The following is a 23718-nucleotide window of genomic DNA, read 5'->3' as shown; positions in this document are numbered from 1 at the left end:
GAGGAATATGAAAGATTCCACACAGTTGAATTATGACTTCAGGAACCCGTTTGTTGTTTGTGGGGCCACTTATGTGCCTATATATAGGGGACAGAAGGATGAGTTATGCCCATACTGTAACTCACACTTTGTGGTTTCCCAGGAAGGTCAGCTTTGTACTGTTTGTAACCTTGCGGTTGTGGGATCAGATGCTTCAGGCTTACTGTGTTCACCAGCTCAGATCAGATGAATTGTATAAGTTTCCTTTATAATCTTGCCGGTCTCAGTTCTCTAGGTAATCTTCTCTCTTGCTGGATATTTAAAAAAAATATTATTCTATAGGTAATTTGCTTAAAAGTACATTTTATGGTTCGCTTAGTATTTTCATTATGAAAGTATAATATATTCAATATAATTTTATTAAATATAACAAACAAAAATAAAATAAATAAACTCTAAAAAAGTAACGGACTCAAACTCATCTTCAAACTCTAGATGCGCGGATTAGGATTAACTTCCAATAGACGGATACTCAGGGTTGGGTTATTCCCTTTTAGTTTTTTTTTTCTTTTTTTTCCTGCCCGTTTAACTAATTTGAGATAAAACACAACTCGAAATATATTGGCACTATTTTGAACGATATCTAACATTTTACAGTTTATGATTATATGATTGACCGTGATTTGTGATTTAACTTTTTTACAGTTTAAACATGTTTGGATTCCAGAGTAGAGCAGAGGATTTTTGCCTAGTAGCTGATGATGAGTTTGAATATTTTTGTTTTATTGGAATATGTTAAAATTGAGTGTTGTTTTAAGACGAGACGTGACGTGGCATTCACAAAGAGGTGTTGGTTTGTGAGTGGTGGTTGTATGTAGTCGTAAAAACGATAATATATCAGGACTTGGACGTGTTTTTCCGAAGGCTTTTCGATCATTGTGACATTATGTTTCTAGGTTTATTTGATTCTGGCTCATAAGATATTTTATATTGAACTGGGTTGGGAGTTGGTAGGGTTGTGTATGAGTGATGCGTCTGTTTGTGACTCAAAACTGAGTTAAAAACCGAACATTTGATATTTAGGTTTTTGGAAGCTGTTAGGTTTTGATTTTTTTGCTGATTTTTTTCAATTGTCATCTGGGCTTGAAATTTTTTGACGGAAATAAATATTAAAAAGAATGAATTTAGAAACTTTAGGTCTAATTTTTTTTATGTTAATAATGATTAGTTTTTATGAGATAAACAGAACTTGTTTAATATATGTTTTACTTTCAAGAAATAAATTTTAGGCCAAATGAAATAAAGAAATTCAACTTTATTAATTAATAAGTTTATGCATTTAATAGTAACTATAAGATAGTTTTTTATACATAGTTAATTGGTATTATTATTGTAACAAAACACAAAAGTTATGTAGAAAATGGCACAAGGCAAGTTATTCTAAAATATTCATTAACTAGTTTGAGAACTCGTGTTATGGGGTTTATTTAGGTTTTTATTTTTAATTATTTTCTTATTTTATTTGCTTTATTTTTTAACGTAGTTTTGTTTTGATTTAATACATATATATTAATTTGTTACACTCATTATATTTTTTAATGCTTGGGTTCTTTCAATTGAGATGTGCAGATTTTTTGGATTTTTAACGAATGAACATAAACTAAAACAAAGATGATTTTTTTTAAACGAGCAAACATGAAAACAAATATACGCCTAATGAAAGGGGCGGTTGATGTAGGTTGATGCATGATAGAGGAGGTTGGTGATGGTGAGTGGTAATCGGAAGTTCATTGGTGATGCAGAGGATAGATTGTGAAGGAAAATATGCAGAAGAGAGAAATTAAATTAGAGTTTGATGATGAAAAAGTTTCACAAGTAAATGAGATATAACTCACAAATAAATGAGATGTTACAATCATTTAAGGACTATCCGAGTTTGGTGAGACACATACCCCTGAATTTGGGTCAAAACACATAAGAAGCCATAAATCACAAATCAAACAATCTGGCGGTTTGAGAGGGGGTGGAAAGCAACCAGAAAGTGACACATAGGAATTTTTGATAGACATTTATATAGATAGATAGAAGATTGTATATAGGGTATAGCGACGAGAATACAAATTCACTGTATAAAGGAATTTTTTCTCAGAACCACAAATAAACGCCCCATCTTAATCCTCTATTCATAACTAATCCAACTTACTATTACTATGGGGCTATTTGGCACCCCCTGCCTCAAACCATTCAGAAGACTTATGGATTTAGAGGTTTCATTCAGCATATTTATGAATCTGACTAATTCAGAGGCACACAATTTGTGAATCAAACACAATTTGATGCTAACCGATTCAAAGGTAATCTCTTAACAGAATAATCAAGAGGCTATTAAACAACCCCTAGATATATCTAGTTTTATTTCTTTATGTTGTACTTGGGGTATTCATCAGTTTAGTTTCCGGTTTGCTCAGTTCGGTTTGAAGGGTTTATTTTTTAGGGCTGAAATCGAAAATTGAATCAAACTGAATTCAGGGAACTCATAACAGAACCGTCAACTAAAAAAATCATATTAATGTATAGTTATTTATTTTTGTAAATTAATAATAATCAAATAATAATAAAATATTGAATCAAATTAAATAATAATCAAGAATTGATTATTATTAAAAATTGAATAAAAAATTGTTAATAAGTACTAACGTATTATTTGATTATTATTAATTTTTATTTTCTGAAATGATGTTTTGTGATTATCACCTTTATTAATGTATAGTTATTTATTTTTGTGAAATTAAAATTTCTAATTCTTGATTCTCCTATCGTTGAAGATGGTTGACTATTTTCAAACTAAATTCTTTTCTTTGTTGGTTCTCCGTTGCTTTCGTTGTTTCATGTTGACAACCACAAATTAATATCTTGTTCTACAATCATGTCAATTGACTACATTTTTCTCTTATTTAACAATTTTACATCATCTTTTAGCTTAATTAGGTCCAACCCATCGTTCAATCCCAGAGGTAACTAAACGAAATCTATATTTGAATTCATGTTCAATCATTAATGCTTGTTTATCGCATTGCTGGTTGTTTCTCGGTTACTTTCTTGGTAATATATATTTGTTTGTGTCAAAGATATAAACACTACACTTAAAATCATGAAACCAAAAATATATTTTCCTGTGTAGCTCATTTATCTAAATGAGTCAAACGCATTGGTGGTTATTTAGATGGGTTAAAGGGATTAGCAGGTTGGCATTACAAAGTATATACTTGTATTCTAATTATCAACAGGTTAACGGGCCTGCCAAGTTTTGCTAATTGTTTTATATAGGTCAGCTCAAACACAACCTGTTTAATAAACATGATTAAATTGGTTAAACATGGATCATTTATGACTTGTCTGCAGATATAGATAAAATCAAGGCTTTTAAGTTTTCTTCCCTCTATATCCTTATCGAGTCCATGTGCCTCGATAAGGAAATACAATGAGTTGAAACAAGATGAAGCCCGGGGACGGGCAACAAGAGAAGATATTCGTGACGGTGAGGGTGAGGCCTTTAAACGCAAAGGAAATCGCCAAGCATGATACTTCGGATTGGGAATGCGTGAGCAACGACACCATCATATACAAGAACGTTAAGGCCTTAACGGACCGATCAGCACACCCAAATGCCTACACATTTGGTAAGCAATATGCATCTCATTGAATGAATCGTCTAAACTGAAACAAGTCAACCGGTTCAACTAGTTTGAGATTTTACAGTTCGGTTTCAAATGTTTAATGGTGGGGTCAATGGTTGACCATTTGACCTTATTTATTTTGGTTGCGAAATAGGCAATTTTGTATTATGTTCAATAATATTCGCTATCATTTTAAAATTTTTAGTACAAACTATTCTAAAAAAAACAACTCAAAGAGTCAAACTCCTAACCAACCAGTTTGGTTTGTCGTTTCCTGAAACAGTAGTTAGTTGTTCAACAAGAATTTTCATAAAACCAGCTAAACCAGACCATAAACACACATATTCAACCACATGAAGTAGTGGGCATTTTATAGTGTCTAAAATGAGGTCATCCCGACCTCATAAAGTTAAAACCATGCTTCGGTATCTATACAATATTCCGTCAAACGTTAAGCGTATATTTACCAGCATCGATGTTCTCCACCAGACCGAGTATACGGGTGTGACAGTACAACAAGACAAGTGTACGAGGAGGGAGTCAAAAGAATCGCTCTTTCAACGATCTACGGTTTCAACTGTGAGTATCAGTTATTAGAATTTTGGGTTGTGATATTGAACAATATCATGTGTCATGTTGCAAATTAAATTATTTCTTCAGCTAGTGTATTCGCATATGGGCAGACAAGCAGTGGGAAGACGTACACCATGACTGGCATCACTCAACATGCAATTTCAGACATATTTGATCACGTAAACAAGGTAATCTAATTATATAAAGGAAAATTGAAAATAAATAATCCCACATTTTGTATATTGGCCGATAATAATCCCACCTTTAAAAATCACTAGCAATGGTCCCACCTTTTAACTATTTTTGTCTCACTGGTCCTCCGTTGAAAAATACTTAACGTCGTTATGCTTTTTCCCTAGTTTCAAACCGATTTTTTAGGGTTTTTGATCGAAAGAACGATACGAGTCGACTGATGTAAAACTTATTTCGAAACGGTGATTCAAATGGCTTGATTTTTGTTAATTAGAAATTCAAGCACCCGAATTGAAACATTGTTTCGTCGTTTAAATCATCATTTCGAGATAAGTTTTACATTGGTTGACTCGTATCGTTCTTCCGATCAAAAGCCCTAAAACATTGGTTTGAACTTTGAAACTAGGGAAAAAGCATAACGACGTTAAGTATTTTTTAACGGATGACCGGTGAGACAAAAATAGTTAAAAGGTGGGACCATTGCTAGTGATTTTTAAAGGTGTGATTATTATCGGCCAATACACAAATGGTGGAATTATTTATTTCCAATTTTCCTTATATAAAAAGGATATTTTTATCGGGCAACACTGTTGGTCGAAACCGCAAGCACGTTTAGCTAAACAAATCATGTTTGCGCTAGAATGCTTTTTTTCTTTTAAAAAAATGTATGTCATATATAATTTAAACTGGTTGGTTATTTACGTTCAAATTTAAAGATAAATGAGAAACAAGACACGAGTTTTATAGTTTAAATTGTAAACACATTTTTTATTGTACATTCGTAAATCTAGAGTATTAATATGCAAAAAAAAATAAAAAAAAAAATTGAGGTTAAACCGTCATGTTTGGGTTGGTGAGTCGAGAGCACGACCCATTAAGCATCGCTACTTAATGATATGTTTTGTGTTTCAGCAAGATGATAGAGAATTTATATTGAAATTTTCGGCTATTGAAGTATACAATGAATGCGTTAGAGACCTTCTCAGTGCAGATGCTACTCCACTTAGACTCCTTGATGATCCAGTGGTGAATATTATCATCTTATTAAACACAAATGGCCCATTAATAAAACAAACATTTATCTAGTGGTTTTATATGTTATCAGAAAGGGACGATTGTAGATAAACTCACAGAAATCCATTTAGAGGACTGGACCCATCTAATGGAGCTCCATGCCGTATGTGAAGGTATGGGTCGGGTCAGGTTAGGCTACCTGACGAAGTCTCTCTTGTTTAATTTTACTTAAGGTTTAGGTCCTGTTCGTTTCAAGGATTTGGAAGGAATTCTAAGAAATGAGATTTTAAATCTCATGAATTGATATGTTCGTTTCATTAAATGAAAGAATGAGAATGGAAACTAAATCCCATCAAATCTCACATTCCATGGGATTTCAAAATCCCACCTATTTTAAAGGATTGTTATGAAAAATAAAAACCCCTCCAAAAAAATTAATAAAAAAATCATAACTCAAAATATAAATCAAAAACGAAAAATATAAAAAAACTAAAACGTTTCCTTCGTTGTCCTCGTTTTAAAAAAAAAACCAAGAATGAAGAAGATTTCAATTCCAATACATATTAACCAACCAAACACATGATAGGGATTTTCAAACATTCCATTCCAATTCCAATTCCAAATCCTTTAAAAAAAGTCCGTGAAACGAACGGCCCAAAACTTTAAAGCTCAATGGTAAAACAGAAAAAACCAAACCCAACCCGAAACCGAAAAATCAAAGCTGAATAATTTTGGTTCGGTTTGACCCATTTGAGTCGATATATAAGCCATAACCACCAACCCACTTAGCCATAACAGCCCGTCCTGTTTACCCATAAACGAGTTGAAATGAAAGTGTATATTGTTAAATCATTTGGAATCTGGAATTACCTGTGTAGCTCAAAGAAAAATTGTGGAAACATCGATGAACGAAATGAGCTCGAGATCTCATCAGATTATTCGCCTGGTACACTTTTCATAAGCTAACTACTTATCCACATGCACAAACCTGAATTCTTAGATCACCATGATATATTGTTATATTCTTATCAGACAATTGAAAGTTCTCCCAGTGAGTTCTCAAGGACTAACAGTGCAAACATTCTTACAGCTACTGTGGTACGGATGCTTACTACATCAACTTTAGGTTAAAAATGAATAAGTTCAAAGAAATGTTCTTTTTTTGGTAGAATTTTATCGATCTAGCAGGAAGTGAACGTGCTACTCAAACGTTATCAGCTGGTGAGCGGCTGAAAGAAGGCGGCCACATAAACCGCAGTTTACTAACGTTAGGAACAGTTATCCGCAAATTAAGGTTTGTATTTATTTCTATTGCTTTATTTTCATGTTCTCAAATGCAGTATAACCAATGTTTTCTTGATAAAACATATAAATGAGTCGCAGCTTCTGGTTGTCAATAACCATACATAGAACACAGCGCGTATGTGATGCATGCACATTGCTTTAAACGCCTAAGAGCGCCTCGTTCCTTTTTAAAATCGAGATTTATTAGTCGATATTATATATACTAATATATTAGAGGGATTAAAGTGTAAATGTGTTTATTATTTATATCTCTTGTAATCTCACAATTACGTACAATATACAATACAACAATTTACCAAAGTTAATTTGGTATCAGAGCCTAGGGTTTCTCCCAGCTCTTCTGCCGCCACCAATATTTCTGCCGCCACCTCCAACAGCCGGAAAATAAATTCCGATCAAACAAACAGGTACTCTACTCCTTTTTCTTTTTCCGAAGCAACAGTCTTCAATCATGACTACCACGATTACTCCCTTTACCTCAGCCGAGAAAACTGTTCACAACTCCCACAAGTTTGGTTTCACTTTGACTCCAACCAACTATGGCTATTGGAAAGCTATGGTCCGTCCTTTTTTGTTACCAATGGACTGTTTGGGTATATTGATGGCACTATCGTGTGTCCATCTTCTGTACTTCAGCCACCGAATACCTCTAACAAAGACACAGTCGCTGCTGCAGACATCCCGAACCCTAGCCATGCAGCTTGGGTATCCAATGATGCTCATGTCTACATGCTACTCCTGTCCACCATATCTGAATCCTCGTTTCAACATGTTCAAGGAACTACTTCTCGTAATCTATGGCTGTCTCTTGAACGTGCCTATGCACCAAACACATCCTCACGGGAATTCACCTTGAGAACACAACTTCTGAAGATTACGATGAAGGAAAATGAGACATCTGCTGCCTATCTCACTAGGGCTCAAGAGTATTCTGATGCTCTAGCAAATATTGGCGCACCAATGCCCGAGAAAGAAGTTGTTATGCTTGTTATCTCAGGGCTACGTGATGAATACAACCCTCTCAAATCAACCATACTTGCTAGGCAATTTTCAACAGCTTTCAATGAACTTCATAGTTTACTTGCTGACTATGATTTTATGATCCGAAAGGCTGCTCCTAATCCTGAAATTGCCCCCACTCAAGCATTCACAGCAACTACAACTGCTGGTAATACTTCTGTTCAACCTGAAGTCATGCAAACCCTTCAACAATTGGTCACAAAGTTGGGTTTACAATTGCAGCCCGCTTCTACATCAACCTCACAACCATCACAGGCTTACCACGCGAACCGACCATGGAACAATAATCGAGGCCGTGGTGGATACCGCGGTCGTGGAGGACGTACTCAAAACAACAATTTTAACAGTTACAATCGTAACCAAGGAGGGGGACCAAATCGAAGCTCAGGAGGACAGTTTAATTGGGCCTCGAATCACAACATGGTTCATGGGACATGCAACAGGTGTGGAATAGGTCATCTCCCGTCACAATGTCCAAATCGTGACCCATCCACCTTCCGGGCAAGACAACCGTCCGCGAACTATGCTGACTATCGCTCACAAGCATCTCTCTGGGATACAGGTTCAAATGACCATGTGGCACAGGATACATCTGGATTTGATTCTGCCGAGCCCTACTACGGTGAGGACAGTCTGCATGTTGGTAATGGTACAGCTTTACCTATCTTACATATTGGTTCCTCTTCTTTTTACTCACCAAATAAAATCTTTTCATTAAACAATATTCTTCACGTGCCTCAAATCAAACAAAACCTAATTTCTGTCCAAAAGTTTTGCCATGATAACAACGTTTACCTTGAATTTCATTCTACTTTTTATGCTGTGAAGGACAAGTGTACACACATTACCCTCCTCACGGGTCCAAGTGACGGTGGACTCTACTCAATCAACCTTCCTAAAGCTCAACCAGTTCCCAAAGTCGCCTTTTCCACCTCTCGTGCGTCTCCTACTACATGGCATCAACGATTGGGGCATCCACATCATCAACTTCTTCAGACTATGTTATCTAAGTATTGTTTACCTATTTCCAATAAAACTGTTGACTTGCATTGTGATTCTTGTTCTGTTGGGAAATCTTCCAAACTTCATTTATTGTCATCTGATTACAAAAGTACTCATATTCTAGACTTAATATTTTGTGATGTTTGGGGTCCCGCACCGGTCACCTCCTTTGATGGTCATAATTATTTCTTATTATGTGTTGATCATTTTTCAAAGTTTATGTGGTTGTTTCCTTTAAAGCGCAAATCTGATGTGTTTGAAATTTTTAAACGTTTTGTTATCATGGTAGAACGACAATTTACAACAAAAATAAAGTGTGTACAAACTGATTGGGGGGTGAGTTCAGAAACCTATCTAACTTTTTTTCCTCCATTGGCATCATTCATCGTCTTTCGTGTCCTAACACAAGTGAACAGAACGGTGTAGTCGAAAGACGTCATCGACACGTTGTCGAGACTGGTCTCACCCTCATGGCACAAGCCAACGTACCACACCATTTCTGGCATTTTGCCTATGAAACAGCAGTTTATCTCATTAATCGGATGCCATCACGGGCTAACTCTACAATCTCCCCATTTGAACTTGTGTTCAAGCGCAAACCTGACTTCTCCTTTTTGCGGGTTTTCGGGTGCCGGTGTTATCCTCACCTACGCTCGTATAACTCCAACAAGATGGACTTTCGTTCCACACCGTGCATTTTTCTTGGGTATAGCACATCTCATCACGGGTATAGATGTTTTGATCCGGACACTGACCGAATGTATATTGCCAGACATGTTCGATTCCATGAAACCTTCTTTCCTTTCCACATCAAGCCTACTGATCTCCCTTCATCTTCCTTACCAAGTCCTTACTATTCAACCTATCCCACCAATGTTCCTGCTACCATCTCTACCGATCCGACCCCACCATCCTTTCCTTCCGTTTCCACTCCTAAACCTCCACAAACCAATACTGACCCACTTCAACACACCACCGAACCTGTTGTCACCAAGTCCTCTCATCCACCACAGCAACCCACTCCACCTATCACTCAAACTTATGATCGTCGTCCCACAAATCAACCGACTACTCCATCTTCAGCCTTTGACCGCTATAGCCAGTCGGCCGCCACTACCCAAACCGCGGCTGTACAACAACCGCCTCAGCGCTCCCGACCCCCCAATCTACGCCAACAGCCCAAGCAAAGTACACCATATCAACCCACCTCACATTACACCACCTACACCTCTTCCATCACCGAACCTACTGCCTTTACTATTGCCAACACAGATCCTCATTGGCGTCGGGCTATGGCAGAGGAATACTCTGCACTTATGCGTAATGGTACGTGGACGCTTGTTCCCCACACTTCTGGTATTAATATTGTGGACTGCAAATGGGTTTACAAACTCAAAAGAGATCAAACAGGCGCTATTAAACGTTACAAAGCGCGATTGGTTGCCAAAGGCTTCAACCAGCAGCCAGGTATTGATTATACGGAGACCTTCAGTCCAGTGGTGAAATCCACCACCATCAGAGTTGTTCTCTCTCTAGCTGTCACAAAACAATGGTCTCTCAGGCAGCTTGATGTCCAAAATGCCTTCTTGCATGGTGATCTGAAGGAAACTGTCTACTTAAAACAACCACCTGGTTTCGTTGATCCCACTAAGCCTAACCATGTTTGTTTGCTTCACAAGTCTTTATATGGTCTCAAACAGGCTCCACGGACATGGTTCCAGCGGTTATCTCAAGCTCTCTTTGGTCTCGGTTTTATAGGATCTAAAACGGATCCCTCTTTATTTATCTACTCGACTAATGGCATTTTATTATATATGCTTGTCTATGTCGATGACATCATTCTCACAGGTAACAACAACAAAGCTATTGACCAGGTGGTGCACAACTTAAGTCGTTCGTTTGCGGTCCAAGACATGGGCCCATTGTCCTATTTTCTAGGTGTTGAAGTTACACATAAAGGGTCGGATATTATTCTATCACAACGAAAGTACATTCATGAGCTGCTAGATCGGACACACATGTCTCATTCTAAACCCGTTCCCTCTCCATGTACCACTAATGCCCATTTAACACTTGGTGATAGTGCCCTCTTTGAAGATCCGGTCCAATATCGACAAGTAGTCGGTGCTTTACAATATGCCACGCTATCTCGGCCTGATATTACCTTTGCAGTTAATAAAGTTTGTCAATTCATGCACTCACCAACTGTGAATCATTGGTCCGCTGTTAAACGAATTCTCCGGTATCTTCATGGGACAGTAGATCATGGTCTTTTGCTCTCTCGTTCCTCGTCCTCTACCTTACATGCATATACAGATGCGGACTGGGCCGGTTGCCCGGATGACCGTCGATCCACGGGGGGATATGCAATCTATATTGGATCTAACTTAGTTTCTTGGTCTGCACGAAAGCAGAAAACTGTCTCTCGGTCATCTACAGAGTCTGAATACAAGGCCTTAGCTGATACAGTTGCTGAGTTGAGTTGGCTCGAAACACTATTGCGTGAGCTTCATGTTCCGATGAAATCAGTCCCAACCTTGTGGTGTGATAATTTGGGAGCTACGTATTTATCTGCTAATCCAGTGTTTCACGCGCGTACAAAGCATGTAGAAGTTGATTTCCACTTTGTTAGAGAGAAGGTTGCACAAGGAAAATTATCAGTTCAATTTATTTCAACAAATGATCAGATAGCCGATGTGTTCACAAAGCCGTTATCTTCTCAACGATTTCTCTTTTTGAAGTCCAAGCTAAGAGTCGATGCCCGGCCTTAACTTGAGGGGGAATATTAGTCGATATTATATATACTAATATATTAGAGGGATTAAAGTGTAAATGTGTTTATTATTTATATCTCTTGTAATCTCACAATTACGTACAATATACAATACAACAATTTAAGGAAACTGTCTTCTTGATATTGTCAAACGTTATCAGCTGGTGAGCGGCTGAAAGAAGGCGGCCACATAAACCGCAGTTTACTAACGTTAGGAACAGTTATCCGCAAATTAAGGTTTGTATTTATTTCTATTGCTTTATTTTCATGTTCTCAAATGCAGTATAACCAATGTTTTCTTGATAAAACATATAAATGAGTCGCAGCTTCTGGTTGTCAATAACCATACATAGAACACAGCGCGTATGTGATGCATGCACATTGCTTTAAACGCCTAAGAGCGCCTCGTTCCTTTTTAAAATCGAGATTCAAACAAATACCGTTTCTGTAAGTGAAACGAACTTACTATATTATCTGGATGTAGCAAAGAGCCAAACGGTCATATACCATACCGAGACTCAAAGCTAACAAGAATCCTACAAAACTCATTGGGAGAAAACGCAAAAACGGCCATAGTATGCACACTCAGCCCTGCACACACTCATCTCGAGCAAACAAGAAACACACTTTTGTTTGCGGTTTGTGCCAAGGAGGTCAGAACAAGTGCACAGGTTAACGTAGTCGTGTCCGAGAAGGCATTGGTCAATCAATTGCAACGAGAAATGGCCCGACTCGAAAACGAGTTAAAAAACTTGACGGGCACAACAAGTGAGTCCGAGGCAATAATAAAAGAAAAGGAGCTTCAAATACAAAAGGTCAGCAATCGTTTCTTGTTGGGTCGGTTGAGCAGGGTTGACCTGAAACACTTTTGTGATCTATCGGTCAATTGAGTTGATTATCGTTGTATCACAGATGGAACAAGAAATTACAGATTTGACTCAAGAACGGATCTAGCTCGGTCTCGACTTGATGAAATATTAAAAGCAGCTGGAGTCAATCAAAATTCAGTACAATGGGTATGTTATTATCTTTCTTGTTAAGATGATAACCATATTAGGGTGGTAAAAAGGCCGGTCGATAATAATAAAGCGGGTATGTTATTATCATGCAGGCCGATTCTAGTTCACCAGACAGAGGTTCTCCATCAGGGCACTTCCGTAGCAGTTCATGGGACGGACATTCCACATCAGATACATCTGACGTGGCAGCCAACATCAAAGTCAACGCTCCTCTTCCCCCAACTGCTACAGTCAACACATACAGTTTTCCAAAGAATCATAAACTACATAATCCAAACGAAGACCACTATGTTTTTGACAATATCACCCCACTCGAGTTCATGAACCAATATTCCGGGTCCGACCCGGCCCAAGATTTGGATGAGACTTCCCAAAAAGAAATGACAGATTTAGTAGATAGGTGTAAAGTACAAGTATGTATTGAGAAAAATGAAGCAAATGATGTTAATAATGCACATGATCAAAACCAAAAAGAGGGAGATTTTGGAAATTCACGTGTAGACCAACCGCCTCAACCGGCTCTTGAAGATGTGTCTGAAACAAAAACTACAAGTTTAACAAGAAGCACGAGCTGCTCGGCTGTCATTGAAGGCGATGTATCAACATCAACGTCGTCTCCGATATGTGAAAAGAATGTTGTGGTTGAATCAAGATCAGAGTCAGATATAAAGAAATTATATCGGCAAGATTCTCAGCGTTTGGCCACACGTGTTGATGAGAAAGAAATGCAGCATGGAGAAGAGGATATTATCGTCTTGTCTCCTTTATCAAAGACGATACACGAAAACACCATGGTAAGAATTAGAGGTGTACAATGTGTATGAAACCGAAATAACCGACGTGTAACCGAAATTATCAGCGTAACCGAACCCAACCAAAAACCGACGTTTGGTTTTATGTTTTCTCAAACACAGTTTCTGATTTGGCATCGGTTTTGTGTACTCATTTCCAAAAACACTGAACCGAACCCGTAAGAAATAGTGTAGCTCAAAAGTTTTAAACCTAGATGTGTAATAATCAATTTATCATTAATTAACAAAAATATTTAAGCCCAATTCATTATTTTGGGCCATTTTTTTCGGCCAAAAAGTTTCAAGCCCAAACAGCAAAACCGAAAAAAACAAAACCGAACCAAACCTATCCTGGAAACCGAAAATGAGTATTCATAAACCCAAAAATCGAATTTTCAGTTTTTGGATTGGTTTGAGCCCAAAATCAACCCAAATCAACCCATGCAAGAATGTTACTTTCACACAGGTCAGTTAGGTAGACCCGTATACTCCCTTTTATTATATAAATAACTAATGTACGGGTTGAGTTGGATTGTCTGAAACACCTTATACAATCTTTTTATTATATAAATAACGAATGTGTGAACCCTCGGGTGGGCAAAAGTAAAATTGCACTAATTTTGACGTTATTTTACTAATCTCGTGAAAATAACGTTAAAAGTGGCGGAAGGTTAATCAGGCATCATGTGGTGGCGTTGATAGCCGAAAGACAAGGGCACATGCACCGATCAGCCGGTGTCCCGATGATTGAGTGTTATGTGCCTTATGTCCAAGGCTTGATGCAAAACTACTATCGAGCCGGGGGTCTCACCGGAAGCAGCCTCTCTATCCCTATGGGATAGAGGTAAGGCTGTCTACATCTTACCCTCCTCAGACCCTACCATAGCATTGCTATTGGTGGGATATACTGAGTACGATGATGATGATGATGATGATGATGATGAAATAACGAATGCGTCATAGACGGTTATTAAATATTTTAGGAAACTTTCGACACGTTTTGACTCTGACACGACTTATTGATATCATTTCAGGTGAAGGCGACACCTGAAACCATTGAATCAAGAGATGATGCGGATGAAGGTTTTGAATCTGAGAAAGAGTGGTGTTTGGTGTTTGAGGAGCAAAGAAAGAAGATAATTGAACTCTGGAATAAATGCAACATACCATTGCTTCACAGGACCTACTTTTTCTTGCTTATCAAAGGCGATCCATCAGATTCCGTGTACATTGAAGTCGAGCTTAGACGTCTAGCATTCCTCAAGCAAACACTAGATCAAATTGCAAGGTGGTAGTTCGTTTCTTTTATTATAATGACCATGAACAGAGGTGTAAACGAGGCGAGCCAAACTGCGAAACTACTCAAGATCGGCTCAGTAAAAGCTCGAACTGAGCCGAGCTTAAACGAGCCCGAGCCTAAAAATGTGTTTAATAAACAAGCCTGAGCTTTACTTAACGTGCTCGAGCTGGCTCATGAACCTAAATGAGCTTATTACTTATTTACTTATATAGTTTGTATTAGGATGATAAGAATAATTAGTACGGTATGTAAAATTATGATAAAATAACTAAATTATACATACCGTGTTATATATATAAATTATAATTTAAATACATAAAAAAGTTTAAAAATTAAATACAAAGTAATTATTAATAAATAATAGCCAAGCCCGGGCTTCACTTATCGAACTCAAGTTAGCCTGCAAGTCTAAACAAGCCTATTATTTATATAAACTAATTAATATAACAAAAATATATTTATATAATAGTTATTATATGTAAAACTATGATAAAAATAACTAAAAAACTATATATCATATATAAAAACTATAATAAAAATATATAAAGAGTTCTAAAAATGTATATAAATTAATTAATAAATAATAAACGAGTTGAGCGATAGAGCTTGAAAGACTACTCACGAACCGAGCTCGAGCTCTTATAAGTTAAACGAGCCGGGATTGAGCCTAGTCGAACTCGGCTCGTTTACACCTTTAAATTCACTATGACTAGGGGCGTAAACAAGCCGAGCCGCTTGTAAGCTACTTGAGACCGGCTCATTAAAAGCTCGTACATTTTAAATTAAACGAGCCCCTAACCATGAACAAACATTGCAAAAGAGACCTAACTTTTACATCCATTTCCCTTCAAAAAGGTTAACCATCTCGCTTCTTAATGATTAACAGTGCACGGGCACTAACTCTTGAGCGGGCGATGCTATGCCGTAAGTTTTTGAAGAAATTCACTTCAGCCGAAAGACAGACTCTGTTTGCAAAGTGGGGCATAGATTTGGAATCCCGAAACAGGAGATTGCAATTGTCTCAACTATTGTGGACAAAAACAGACGACGTCGACCATATTAGGGACAGTGCAAAGATTGTTGCAAAGCTTGTTGGGCTCATCGATCCAGACAAAACACCAAAAGAGTTGTTTGGATTAACCGTTGCTACCAAACAACAAGAATCACAAAGCCTTATATCCACCTGGAAAAACAGCCTCTCGTTGCTAAGGTATTAAACTGGCATCTAGTTATATTTTCACATGTATAGATTTCGTTACATGTTATGTAATCATATTGACGTATGAGCATTACCAATTAGTTTATATCTTTTAAGTAAAGCTTTTATACCTTGCCAAGCGTCATGTTTGTTCTCAATGCAATAAAAATTGTAGTTTCATCGTGTTAATTCTCCAAGCTCCGGAACTATGAGTACGTTTGGATTTGCATTTTAAAAGTGATTATCTAATACCAAATAATCATATCATAGCTTTTGTTTTGCCTGTAAACGAACAGAACGCTCCAAACGTTCAGTTAACAGCTGTACCGTTCGTTCAATTACGTTTGTGAGCTTTTGTTTATGTTCGTTCATTTAAATTCGTTAATGCTTGTTAGTTTGCTTTTGTTGAAGTGCATTCGTTTACGTTCTTTAATATATTCATTTACATATTTTGGCCCCTACACCTTAGTCTAATTATAATAGCTTTTTAGCCCAACACATTGTTCTTCACATTACTGGTTCTAGCTAGGTTATGTTCGTTCGTTTACATTCATGAATGATTCGTTTATACTGTTAACAAACGAACACAAAAAAGAAAACTCCGTTCATTTAGTTGTTCGTATTCGATCGTTTGTTCGGTTAAAGACTTTAACTTATAGTTAAACGAACAAGCACGAACATGCTTCGTTCGTGTTCGCTTGGTTCGCTTACAAGTCTAGTGTTTGTTGTTTGGAATTCATCTGAAACTGAATATTTGACCCCTAAATGATCACATAGTAAAAGTATATATATTTATCCAAAAAAATAGCAGAAAAAGAGAGAAAGAATTACATCTGTTATGATTTTAGGACAGCCCCCTTTGTGATTTTCCATGCTGAGTTGGCGCACGACATCTCATAGCGTGTTGTGTAGGTTAAATTGTAGGAGTCATTATTTTCCGGGTGGGTCAAATCGGTCAACTTAGCAGACTCTTCAAGGGTTGCTTCCACAACAGCTAAACGGCCATCGAGTGAAATAGTAACACTGTCAATAGTAATGTTTAAAAGAGTGTATTCCCAAAACCAACCATGTTGAGCAATTTCAGTTGCCCGTTTAAGCCAGATATTAAGCATTTCACCATCTAACACCTGCCATATTTCTAAGTATCAGTTAGATGTGTGAATTTTGACCCGTTGACTTATTAATGGGTCAGCTACTTGGATGCAAGACTCTACCTCTGATAATTTTGAGAGGCAATGATCGGGTCCAAGGGCTTGGGATTTAACGCTCTGCCACTTGCGAACTAGATCTTCAGCGAATCTCGCATCCATTCTAGGAATCTCTGAAGAATCTTCAACCATAGATTCCCCTGCAATGAAGAACGAGACGTTTTAACAAATTGATTGATATGAAGCTTAATGTTCCAATTCTTTTTATCACAGGTGGCAATTGCAAGTTGCAACCTACTTGCAAGGTATATTATTAACGCTTGCATAATACAACTACTGAATTTTTTTTTAGAAGACTTTGATAACTAAATAATTAGCACGTTAATTATTTACAAACTTTTTTTATAATGGTCAAAAAAGTTGTGACCGGCACGACATGACCCCCTGATTTCAGATTGTAGACATGTAAACAAACCAAGCATTCGTTTACGTTCATTTATGTTCGCTAGTTTACGTTTGTTTTAAGTTTGTTCGTTTACGTTCGTTAATAAATTCATTTAATATTTTAGGCCCATTACAATTTAGTCTAGTTTAGTAACTTTTTAGGCCCAACAAATTGTTCACGTTTATTTTTAAAATGGTTTTTGCTTGTTTATCTTCGTTCATTTATGTTCAGTTATGCTTGTCTGTATATGTTCAAAAATCGTTCGTTTATATTGTTAACAAACAGACATGAACAAACACAAACAAGAAAATCATATTCATATAATCGTTCGTGTTTAATCATTTGCTCAGTTAAAACTAAACGAACGAACATGAACATACTCCAATCGTGTTCGTTTGGTTCGTTTGACAGCCCTACCAGCCCATAGTAAAAATGAAATGTTTTTAACTTAAGCCTGTTTTGACCCGTTAACCCAACCACAGCCTGCCTATCTTGTCAACTCTTCGAGTTAATTTTATATATCCACCAAAAAGAAAAAAAATAACACAAATTTATTAAAAACTATTAATCATATATGATACGTACCTGGTCCCTTAGAATCTTACCCCCCTAAACCCATATTACCAAACAAGCGGGAACAGCTTTAAGCAGAATTAGTGGGGCAGTTTTGTTCTAGAACCGTCAATTAGTTTTAGTATTAATAGGGTTATCTTTATTTTATTAGATGTCGATGTTTATGTTAAATCAGAATTAGGGTTTCTAATCCTTGTAATTGGAGATTAGCCTATCTCGAATCAGGCTATTTATCTTAATATTAAGCTTTCGATTTCCGGTTTCTATCAATATATGTCTAGATTGCACTTCCACGCGTCATATTAGATCATACCTACACTGATGACATCTGAAGCCAAAACCGAACTAACTTCTTTACGAGGGCCTTTTCTGAACGGTACAAACTTCAATCCAGTCAAAGTCAACAATCCAACCACCATACCTGCACACGTAATCTTCACAGCCACATCTTTAATCCGATAAGTGATCATTTCCCGTTTAACTTATTTTCCTCAGAAACTAACTCATCTGTCTCAACCGCAAATGATTCATCAACCGCACCGTTATTGTTATTATTATAACGTTTAACACTCTCTACCTCCTGACCTAGAGGAAAAACTTTCTGTAATGCCTGAATTGCCCCTACCTTAACACTATCAAGAACCGCGGTCGCTTCAGCACCAATTTTTGCAATCGCAGCAGCTGCAGCCAATGGTGAACCGCCAACTCGTTCTAACCGTTCTAAATACCTCAACACGATCGGGTCGTCATAATAATCACCAAGATTAAACTGGACATCGGCTGTCTCACGAAACCTAGGAAACACAACCTCATCGAGCCATGTTTCCAACAACTTACAAAGACCCGGAAGAAGATCGTTGTCAGGATCGTTTCTAGAGTGTTCCATAAGGAAAGTAACAATTGATGGTTCTCGATACGGTGAGTTTTCATTGTTTAAACCTAACCATGAACGACACTCGTCAACCTCACCTACAAGAAGTGAACAGAGGCCACGTTCTAATGCAAAGTCAGCTTCACGATTCTCTCTCACGTTTGAATTGCTTAAAGCGATTACTTTGATTTGTTGAAGTTGTTGAAACAAAACGTCGGCTTCTTTAATTAAACGGGGCTTTTTACCCGTGAAAGCTTGAGCTATAAATGCTAAAGCGACTCCATAAACTTCAAAACTTTCTGCTGGAATGTTATGCGGTGTGGCAGTAAAGAGTTCAACCTTATAAATATAAAGATCGAAAACAAAATCAGAAACAGATTTATAAATAACTGGAGAATCAGATATGGTAATAATAATTTACTTTTCAGTAAATGATTGTGAAAGTTTTACGTAAGGGTGTGCATGAAACCGAAAAAACAGATCCATGACCAGAAAACTTAAAAAACCGAACCGAAATAACCACACCTAAACCAAAACTGACGGTTTGGTTTTATGTTCTAGTAAGAACCAAATTTTCAATTCAGTTTCGGTTTTGCGTAAAATTCAAACCGAACCGAACCAAATTATGGATTTTCATTTTTTATTTTGAATTTTAAATGTGAAGTAATTTATAAGAATTTGATACATAGTGCAACCCAAATAACTTAGTCCCAAATGTATAATAATCAATTAATTATTAATAAAAAAAAGTTTAGGCCCAGATTCATTATTTTTGGGGCAATCTTTTTCTGGCCCAAAAACTTTACACCAAAATGGTAAAAACTGAAAAAATCAAAGCCAAAGCCAAACTTTAATATAAAAAAAAAGGAACCGAATTTATGAAGTTTCATTTTTAATTTTGAAAGTTAAGTAACTTATAATAATTTAATAAATAGTGCCGCCCATTATTTTAGTCCCAGGTGTATTATAATCAATTAACCAAAAGGTTTAGGCTCAAATTCATTATTTTTGGGCCGATCTTTTTTCTGCCCAAAAATTTCAAGCCCAATTAGTAAACCGAAATCGAACCAAACCCAAACCTCAAACAGAAAACCGAAACTGAACGGTTGTCAGAAACTCAAAAACCGAATTTTAGGTTTTTGATTCGGTTGAGTCCCAAACTAACCCATTTCATATAAGCATAACCCTAGAACTTGCTACCTGTAATAATTTGGATAACGTCGTTGAAACTGCACGTGCCTCATTTAAAAAAAAAACAAAATGTTTACCTGCTCCGCTGCTGTCATTCGTAAAAACGCCTCATTCATGAAATCCTCCCGTGTAAAGCCACCAGCAACCGCAGCGGCACCACCGCCCCCAACAGCCCACAAAATATTGCGCACGCCTTGAAGACCCTCGGTCCTTCGTGACTTATACTCATCATCAAGAGGTAGAGACAAAAGCTCAAGCACATATCTAGGGTTAATCTCTTCTAAAGTTTCATCAATCTGTGCCTGCAAATCTGGTGCAAGGCTGCTTGCACCTTCTTCCTGAAGAGATCATTTCAAGAATTCAACCAACCCCTCTATATTTTTATTAATTTGATACTGAAATCAAGCATTCAAGATTTTGTTAAAAATTTTACCTGCAATAACTTAAGTGCCCTTTCAAGTAATTCACAACCTTTGATATAATCAGGAGGAGACATTGCCATTGTATCGCGTGAGATTTCAATATAGGATAATGCCATTGCCAACACAACATCCTGCTTGAATGACTTTAGTAGTCTTTCTTTCAGTAAACTCTCGCCAATTTGAAGCACCAGTTCATCTTCTCCAGCTTCTTGCAACACGCACAAGGCTCCAGGAACCTTAAAACATTCAGTAACAATAATCAGTAGTGATGTGCACGGGCAATTCAATTCGGTTCAGATGGCTTCTTTTTGTTTTTGTGCTGTTAGGTTATCTCACAATTGGTGTTTATAACAAATGTGGTTTCATATTCAGTTTGATTTCTTCCTTACGGTGCTGGTGTATTTTAAACAGCAGGTAACCACATTAAACTTTAAAGCCATGAAGAACACATATATTTCTCAAAAGATAAGCAATAAAGCAATTATGTCTAAAAACATAGCATATTTCAAATAGTTAATTCAGTTATGCCACACACCAAAACCGAAACCATAATTTTTGGTTAATCAGTAACAGCTTAACCGAATCATCAGTTAATTCGGTTATTTGCTCAATCCTAATTTCAGCCCTAACAAGTTAAATCGCAGTGAGCTATAGTTAAAATACAGAGAATAAGCTGAGAGGATGAGTTACATTATCAAACGGCACATCCGTAACAATCGTATCAAACTCATTATCGGCAAGCCCTAGGTTATACTCCCGTCTGGAGGTAAGGTTCGCTAGGGTTTCACACGCGGCTTGAAGAATCTGCCTGCGACTAATCAATGCACCATCGCTATAACCATACTGAGGCGGTTTCAAAACCCTAGCCTCATAACACCTCTTAATTCCATCACCGAGGAAGTGCGGCTCGGCGCCGAGCACGCGGTAGAAGTCAATTGGCATGGGAACGTAGCGGTCGGTGGAGAGTGGTGGAGGATACGGCTGAGTGAGAGTGGTGGTGGTTAGGTCTGGTGGGTCCGGGTTGGTGGTAGGGAGGAAGTGGAAGTCGGATAAGAGGCGGTTGGCCCATTTGCTGGCCGAGAAGTTGCTGGAAACAGGTCCGTTGCTCACGGCGTTAGGTTTTAATTTGAAGTGTTTGTTAGTTGTGGTGGTGGTTAAGGGTATGCAGCCGGTGAGTCTCAGGTGCCCGAGAGATTCCATCGGAAAAGTAAATTGGTGATTGATACACAGATATTTTATGAATTGCAGAGTAGCAATAGATTGTTCATAAAAGTTTAGTACTTTAATATTCTTTTTTTTTTTAATTTGGCATGCTCGGTTTAAATAAAATTTATGTTGACGCGTTAATAAAAAATCATGTCTCAATGGTATATTCATAATTTTATAAAAATTTTTATTTTTCGATATAAATTTGACCCGGTTCAGTTTGAATAAAATTTATGTCACGTGTAGATAAAAGAGCACGTCTCATCGGTATATTCGGAAGTTTGTAAAACTTTATTTTTTAAATATTATAAAAGAAAAACTAATCATGATTTACGAGTAAAATTAATTGTAATAATATAATATTTTTTCTAAATAAAAAGACAAACAAGTTACCTAAATGAAAAAGAAAAAAAAACTTGTACAGACAATTTTGTTTTTCAAAATACTTATCCCTTACATTTTGTTCCAAAAAAAATACTCGTCCCAATGTGAGGGACAAACTTGAAATATTTTTTATTTTTTATTTTTTGTTAAAATATACATTCTGAGAATTTTTCATATTTCCTTTTGATTCTTTTGTGAAACAAAGAGCTATAAAGTCAAATTCAAAATAAATAAAATGAGAAACCCACTGCCATAACTTTTTTTCATTTTAAAAGGGGAACATAAATTGATTTTGGCCCGTTTGATTACAAACTACAAAGTAGATAAAAATGGCAATCTTTCTCATAGAACATCAAACATCATATACAAAGAAGTATTCAATGATTTATAAGTTATGGAAATCTATTTTCATTGTTAAATATTATTGTTACTTTAGTTATTAAATATTAATTTTAACTACATTATTTTCTTAAAATTTACTAGTATACGTATATGTATTTGTATTTCAATCATATCGTAATTCAAAATATTGTTTAATAATTCCTAAATCCTTATGACTGAATATGTATTACGTGTATTTAGCATGTGTAATACATGGGTTTCTAACATAATTATACTAATAAAAATATATTTATTTTAAATTACCTTTTTATTTTAATATATTTGAAATCTAGTTATGTAACCTTTTATTTTCAATCAAATAGTAAATAAAAGTCAAAATACATTAAACAGTAATCAATGTATTTTCACAACCAATTATAAATTAACTTTTAAATTTATATATTTTTTCAATCATTAGTATACTTGATAAATATTTTCACCTATAAGATGTACGTAAAAATTTAAGAATTTTATGTAATGATATTTTGCCTCTTGGATAGTTCAGGTGTCACATCCCGACCAAAACCGACATGATTGTTTTAATGCACAAGACAAGACTGAAGGAACCTTGATACGGATCTAGATCTTGATAACAACGATACACATGTTGATTGATATACGATTAAGCTGTAATACGTTATGGAGATGTAAGTTTGACAGAGTAACGAGAAAGAATGATTACTGAACTGAAAACTTACATTAATGAATAATTTACAGACTATATATAGGGGATGACCACATTCGTTAACTTAACAGTTAACGAATGTGTCATTCGTTACACTAAACCATACAGATGAACTCTTCATTCGTTAATACATTTAACATATAACGAATAGCCCTCATTCGTTATCTCATTCGTTAAACTGGGTTAACGAATGAGCTTACAATTAGACGAATGTGTTACATTCGTTACAGGGTAACGAATGTAACATTACATTAGAGCGAATGGCTCATTTAGCCATATTTACATTAAGACCCCTATACTTTATACTAAATACATTAATGCCCTGATAAAGACTGAGACGTACAAAACGTGTATCAACAAACTCCCCCTCGTCTCTAGCTCTTTATCATACTTTAGCGTTGAAACATCTTTGTCTTCCAATCAACGCAGCTATGAATCTTGTATGCGTAGCAGACACGAACAACCCTCTGAAACTGCATTGCAAGATCATAATCCTTTACATTAGCGAATCTGATCTGACTTGTGAATAACGCGTCATTGTCAGACTCAGATAGATTGACCAGCCACAT

At 36.5% G+C, this 23718-nt stretch overlaps 2 pseudogenes across 2 annotated transcripts; one reads left to right on the top strand and one right to left on the bottom strand.

The window, feature by feature from the left end:
• Positions 1-3475: 3475 nt before the first annotated feature.
• Positions 3476-15862, top strand: LOC143609952 (kinesin-like protein KIN-7F; annotated as a pseudogene). The gene is made up of 14 exons (XR_013149504.1): positions 3476-3659; positions 4146-4235; positions 4317-4417; positions 5334-5447; positions 5527-5608; positions 6314-6381; positions 6468-6533; positions 6605-6729; positions 12020-12350; positions 12448-12551; positions 12623-13361; positions 14329-14342; positions 14380-14633; positions 15532-15862. The product of XR_013149504.1 is annotated as a kinesin-like protein KIN-7F (transcript).
• A 323-nt stretch (positions 15863-16185) lies between these two features.
• On the bottom strand, positions 16186-21720 carry LOC143609951 (protein ACCUMULATION AND REPLICATION OF CHLOROPLASTS 6, chloroplastic-like; annotated as a pseudogene). The gene is made up of 6 exons (XR_013149503.1): positions 21184-21720; positions 20505-20729; positions 20149-20409; positions 18323-19219; positions 17058-17191; positions 16186-16970 (listed from the first exon to the last, which is right to left on the bottom strand). The product of XR_013149503.1 is annotated as a protein ACCUMULATION AND REPLICATION OF CHLOROPLASTS 6, chloroplastic-like (transcript).
• Between the last annotated feature and the right edge of the window lie 1998 nt (positions 21721-23718).

Source organism: Bidens hawaiensis, unplaced genomic scaffold, assembly GCF_021521415.1.
Source record: "Bidens hawaiensis isolate Kalapana, Puna unplaced genomic scaffold, B.hawaiensis_p1.1 tig00021836_1, whole genome shotgun sequence".
Lineage (NCBI taxonomy): Eukaryota > Viridiplantae > Streptophyta > Magnoliopsida > Asterales > Asteraceae > Bidens > Bidens hawaiensis.
This window is presented reverse-complemented; position numbering and strand designations above follow the sequence as displayed.